Raw genomic sequence first — 6833 nt, 5'->3', positions numbered from 1 at the left:
TTTTATCAGGTGGCAAGAGAAATCCCTAGGAAAAACGCTCCTGTTGTCATTGTGTGATATTGTCGACTGAACTCACTCGATGGCTTTGCAATGAAAATGCACACCGATTATGACAGAAAAGCGAACCGCATTTTGTTAATACGCCCACTTTCCGTGCCCGAAGGACTCCGTGGCGTCTTGATCACCTCCCTGGTCTCACGGATAGCACTGGCTTGATAGGCGATCAACAGGTTACTGGTGATGGTGCTTGATATTTACAGATGAGCTTCATCCGCGGTGTTCCAGTAATTCATCAAGAGCATAACCCGTGATGAAAGAGAACATGGCCTTCATATCTCCAATCTATGCGTACATGACAAAGGAAGATGAAATGCACTGGTGCGGTTTAATTACGCCCAGGTTGCGGCTACAGCCTCCACGAGGCGTGGGTAAAAGATAATGACAGTATGCTACTTGCTATATAGCAAGGGAGCTATACTGTTTGTTGATGATGCTGTGTAGGAGGCTGGGCTTAGGGTTTATCGGTCCAATTCACAAAAGCACATGTACAGTGTGTGTATAGGAGCGAGGGACTCCCTTTTCACATGTTTTATTCTTCTTATACTGAGTGCTCTCGTATAGGATCACATGGATTAACGGTGTTTTTGCACGCCTCAACGCACAGCCCTGGCTAACAATACATTCTGGATTAATTTTTGCCATGGTGGGACGGGCTATATGCACAAGACTTAGTATAACTCTTCCCCCGAGCTCTTCAAACGACTGGTTACAGAAGACTGCGTTGTAATAACGCTGGTAGCTATTTCAAGTTTACCACGCCTCAGGCATGCATTATTGTATAAGGCGAATGCATTGAAAATTACTCTCGGTCGTTCGGTCCTTTTGAGATGCAAATGCACAATGAATTTGGACTTTAAAAAGGATGATTTCTTGTGAGGCATGCGCGCTCTCATAACAGTGTAAGCATTTCGACGTAAAGCGAAATTCTTCATAAATCCTATTTGAATTATGACTTTGTGGCTCACTATCTCGATTTATGATTAAAGTGTTTAGCTGGTTCACTTTATAATCGTCGTCATGACATTTCCTCTCGAGTTCTCTCAATCATGCATGTTCCTCTTTACTTTCATTCTTTTCGCATTGTCTTTTTAGCTTTCTTGAGATGGGACCTGGATGTGAATTCCCCCAAAATAAAATTAATTTATAAGAGACAATGTTTTTTTTCACATATTTTACATAATATATTACATAATAATAACATATTACATAATATTGCAATATTGATATATGTGACTGAAAGCCGAATAAATAATAATAATGATAATAATGATTAGAGAAACAATAATGATAATAATAATAACCAAATATCGACAGAAACATGTCAAGTTCTTGTGTTGATGAAACAACAACTAGTACTACTCCTACTACTACTTCTACTACTACTACCACCACCACCACTACTACTGCTGCTACTACTACTACTTTATACTACTACTACAAACGAATCGAAACCTTTATACATCAATTACTTCACAGTGACTTACAAACAGGTGCCTATGCATTTAAATGAATAACACTTACGGCAAGTTACTTTAATCTTAAACGAAATAGGGGAAACATAAATAGCAATAGCTATTCTTCTAGATACGTCAATGATATGTCACTATACGGTATATATAAGTTCGCTTCTATTTTTCTCCTATAAACATCATGGCACTTTCATGCATTGCTGATAAGTAATGCATCCGAAATGAACTCGATTGTATTTTGGATGACTGAACACTGTTCTGATTGGGCGAGAGATGTATAAAGATGTATTATAATGTTATTATTGTATCAGTACTTGATGAATGAGCCAATATATTATCACTGCTGTGTTCTGAAAAAGTTGCGAATCATATCGTTTGGACAAAACCAGATTACAATAGTGAGATGCCCACTTGTGACATTAGACAAGTTTGAATGAATGTTTGCTGAAATTCAAATCATGTCCCATAGATATCGCTACTTAGCTTTGTCTCAGCTATTGTACACCCACCCCTGTATTGGAATAACGCAGTGATGATAGATTAGATGTTTAATGGTTTTTGCAGTGCAAGGCCAAGATGGAAATGCTTGGCAGCTTCAAAGAAGTAAGAATAAAACCTGAATTACATTGAAATTGAGGAAATTATAGAATTATTGCAATCCCTTTTAATCTACACTTTCTTTATCTAATTCGATAGGGTATACCACACTGTATGGAAGCTTGCAAGTGCAACTGAGAGGACGAGATAACTCCTCGCCTTCTGGACCTTTTCGATTCCGACAAGGCGACTACGGAAAGCGAAAATGACTGATATATCTCGTCTTCTTGCCTTCTCGGACCCAATAAGTCGAGACGACAAGATCTGACATGAAGAGAAGGTGAGATCTCACAACACTCCGCTGGCTCTGGCCTTGTCGGACCCCCAAAGGTCGAGATGACGAGATCTCATCTCTCGTCTTCTTGACTTCTCGGACCCCCGAAAGTCGAGGAGACGATATCTCCGACCACCCCTCCTCCCCCCCCCATCCAAAAAACAAACAAACAAACAAACAAACAAACAAAGAAACAAACAAACAAACGTCGAGAAGGCCAGGATCTCATGTCAGCATAATAATAATATGTCACAATTTCGTAAACACATTAGGTCTGCGCAGACACAAGCCAACAGCAAACCAGTCGCTCTCACATCTGAGAGTGAGGAATGCAAATGTGTCTTCAATCATTACACACCGTATCCCTGGGGATTTCAAAGCAATATCAATGTTCTTTCATTCATTATTCTCATGAACATTCTGTTGATGTGAATCGGATATTTTATAAAAACAAAAACAAAAACAGAAATCTATGAGGTTTTGTTTATACATAATACTTTATATGCACTTGCACATCAAATCATACATAAAAGACCGACTTTAGTTATCTGTTCACCAATTTTCCGGTTCTCTGTCATAATATCCAGATAAGCTAACATTGTCTTTTCATTAACCCTATAATAAAGCCCAAGGGGGGGGGGGAGCACATTGTACCCCTACTACTTTTTTTTTCCGTTTGCCACACCTACGCCCTTAACCCAATTACAACCATGTGGTGACTTTCCCTAAAATTTTATTGGGAACGTTTTATTATAAAATTTAGCTATGTCCGATATTGCTAGGTGCCATGGCGACCATAAACTGACAACCATATCAGATTCTGCGTGTTTCTTCTTTCCTGATTTCAGTTTACAATGTAATAGTGGATGAAAATCCCCCCCCCCCGGCCTCAAGGGTCAAAATAATATTGGCTTTATATAGGGTTAAACGTGTCATTCAGAAATCTTGCTAACCGCCCCCAACACGAAACAACACTCTTAAAACATCCGGGTCAGAGGGGTTTTTCATGAAACTTTTTGTCAGTGATTTACACCGACAACTGTTAAAAGCTACTGAAATCCTTGCGTCTGATTGGCTGATAGCAAATTTGTCGGTGAAAACCTCCGACGAACTCGTTGATGAAACGCCCCCAGAACTGACCCGGAACTGGGTCCGTTGGGGTCACACACCCGTTCCGGGTCGCGACAGAAATGACAAGGAATGGGGTCAGATATGACCCATTCAGAGTCATGAATTGGGTCAGGGTGACCCCATTCGGGGTCTTCATGACCAAATTCCAAGTCATTTTTTACCCGGAACGGTGTGTGACCCCAACGGACCCAGTTCCGGGTCAGTTCTGACTCGGATTTTTTTAGAGTGAATAATTAACTTGCAATACCAAAGTCGGGACACTAATGTGCATCACTGTGATATTGTCGCCAAAAGGAAAAGATATGCTGGACGCGTTGGACGGTCTGTGATGATCAGGGAGATGAGAGAGAGAGAGAGAAGGGGACAAACACACACACACACACACACACACACACACACACACACACACACACACACACACTCACACACAGACAGAGAGGGGGAGGGAGAGGGGTCGTGGCAATTTAGTAGAGAGGGAGGGGAAACTTCAAATTGCGTTTGTCTTTGACCGTTAGCAAACCAACCTAAAGAAAAACACAACTTTTTTGTAATTCGAATATCCTCGTTTTCACATCATGTGAACAGTGGGACATGCAAATATCGTATCTAGGCAATCGTAGTACTGTAATTAGTATAGATCGACATAATTGCATGTGTATACCCCCCACCCATACACACACACACACACACACACACACACACACACACACACACACACACATACACACGCACACACATCAATAAAGTTTGCTACATGCAGAAAGTGTGCTTGTACGTGCCAGTGTGACCAGCGAAAAACATGAGATTGTGCTTGAAGCGGTCTAAAATCATGCTAAATTGCCATGAAATTATATGTCACATCATGTCAACCAATTGTGGCTCCTCATCATCCCATTTTTGCTACAATCTGTGATGCCAGATAAGCTGACAATAAAAAAAAATAGATAAAATTGAATTAAATTAAAAAATCCTCAAATTCTTCAAAAGTCTTCAAAACTTTTTATGGTCAATTTCGTCCAAAAATCAGCTCACAAACTAACAAACCAACCAAAAAGAGGTGCCACAGTACACAAAACACCTGGAGACATCCTTTTTGTATCAATTATGCTAGAATTATGCTAAAAATAGCCAAATTGTGCCTAATATAGCATATGTGCTATAGATGCTGTATGGAAAGTCTAAAATCATGCCAGAAAACATAATTATGCCAACTCTGGCAACATAGGTGCATGCCTCGCTATTATAATCCGGATGGCCGCCGGTCCCGGCATGGCCGTATAAAGTGATTTTGAACTGTTATTTGGAGAGAGACAAACGTTTCGGTTTATGGACAAAATGCATCATTAAAGACCATTTGCAGATGAAACAAAAAACCCAGCTTTCGTGTTTCAAAATAGTTCTAAAATGTGAGTTTGGGATTGAAACAATCACTGTAAAAAATTGAATCAGTATAATCGGTGTTCACACCAAGTATTGTTAAATATAAACGACAGACCTACACATTGCATCAAATGTGATATCTTCAACATTTTTAAAGTCACTCCTCCCAAAGGTAAATAGAGCACATGAAGATTATTATACTGATGCTACTAAACTCATCTCTTTGAGTGCTGGCGAATATCTAGCTCTCCATGTTCACATTAGAATATAATCTCTGTGCCATTGTGACATTTTTTATGCTGGCGCAAGAGGGCGTGCCAAGCTACTACTAGTACATGCCAGAGGCTCTGATACATGCAGCTCACAAAGCAGTAATGGAAGGCGTCTCGTCTTTGAATTTTCCCTGATTTATCTAAAGTTGAAATTCATCCATATGCAAGGTTATTGAAAAAAAATATAGGCCTATGTATATACAGACAAAAGCAATGATGTGATTGTCGTCTACTTCGAACTTATAAGATAAGTATAATATCATTATATTTAATTAGGGTTATTATTTATATCTTATTATTATATTATATTAGGGTGACACTTCATGGAGCTTTTTGACAGATTTTTTTTTCTTATGAATTGTTATAAGCAACTGAAACCCTTGCATCTGATTGGCTGAGAGCAAATTTGTAAGACAAATTTGTCGGACAAAGCGCTTCATGAAATGCCCCAGGCCCGAGGACAATAATTCCCCAGGGACAATACCTCCGGCTAAATACCAGTTAGTGTCTGTGATAGGATTAGGTTGAGGATTAGGATTATAGGGTTATATAGGTCAGGGGAAGGTTAGGGGTAATCATCCTGGAGGTATTGTCCTATAGAACTATTTTAGGATCACATATTATTATTAATTGTTTCACGTGCTAGTTCACCAAACAGTAATACCAGTAATGTTACACTAATTATGTCATCATTTCACAAGTCTCCCATTGAGACTGCATACAGTATTGCACTTAATGACAATGTTATCATTATTATCATTATTATTATTATTTTAATCTTCTCATTCTTGCGATCTGGCAATGATGGCATTCGGGTAAAAGGGGTTGCAATCTATATAAATATAAGTACATAAATTATTTATGCAAGACTTAAAAAATCCACAAGTTTCTTAACTTTTGTGTGAAATTGGCACTTCACCTCGGAAAGTAAAAAAACACTTTTTCATAGCCACTGCAATTATACCTATAGGTATATTCACCTTCTATAGTAGTCCAGTGACCCCGCGCGCGAGCGCGCACACACACACACACACACACACACACACACACACGTTGCTCTAGACGGTTGTTGCAATGTTGGTATATTAAACCCTATTGGTAAAGCTTCATAAAACAAAAATAAAAACAAAATAAAGCTAGACAAAACAAAACCAAGAACAAACCAAAAACATTAGTATACGCCACATGATTCATCACAGATGCGTTTGTGTTGGTTGAGGGAGATGTATTATAGGCCCCAATCGGCAACATGGAAATGACATATTTGCAAGTAACTAACTGCAAACCACTTCTCTTGAAAATATTGGTCTGTACATTGTGGGCCCTATGTAGAATGTCATGTTACAATATTTGGATCAAAGAAGTTAGAAACATACCATCCCGCGTTATAATCCCAAAGCCTGCCGAAGATTTTTTGGGGCGCCCTCGATAAAAACACAAAACTCACCGTGGGATATTTTCACCTGGTTAGGTGGTTTGAATTTAAAAATCCACTTGTGTGTGTGTAGAGTGGGCTTTCGTGTCTAGTTTGTGTGTTTGTGTGCCGTTTGTGGTGCACTGTATTTACCAGCAAGCGCACGCGCACACGCACACAGACCTTAATATGCCTTTTGCGTTGGTGGATGGGTCATGGGTTGTGTTCCTTTGTAC

Source organism: Diadema antillarum, unplaced genomic scaffold (assembly GCF_040938485.1).
Source record: "Diadema antillarum isolate AM-2024a unplaced genomic scaffold, OU_Dant_1.0 seq00001508_RagTag, whole genome shotgun sequence".
Lineage (NCBI taxonomy): Eukaryota > Metazoa > Echinodermata > Echinoidea > Diadematoida > Diadematidae > Diadema > Diadema antillarum.
The sequence above is the reverse complement of the archived record's forward strand: the minus strand, read 5'-3'. Positions refer to the sequence as shown.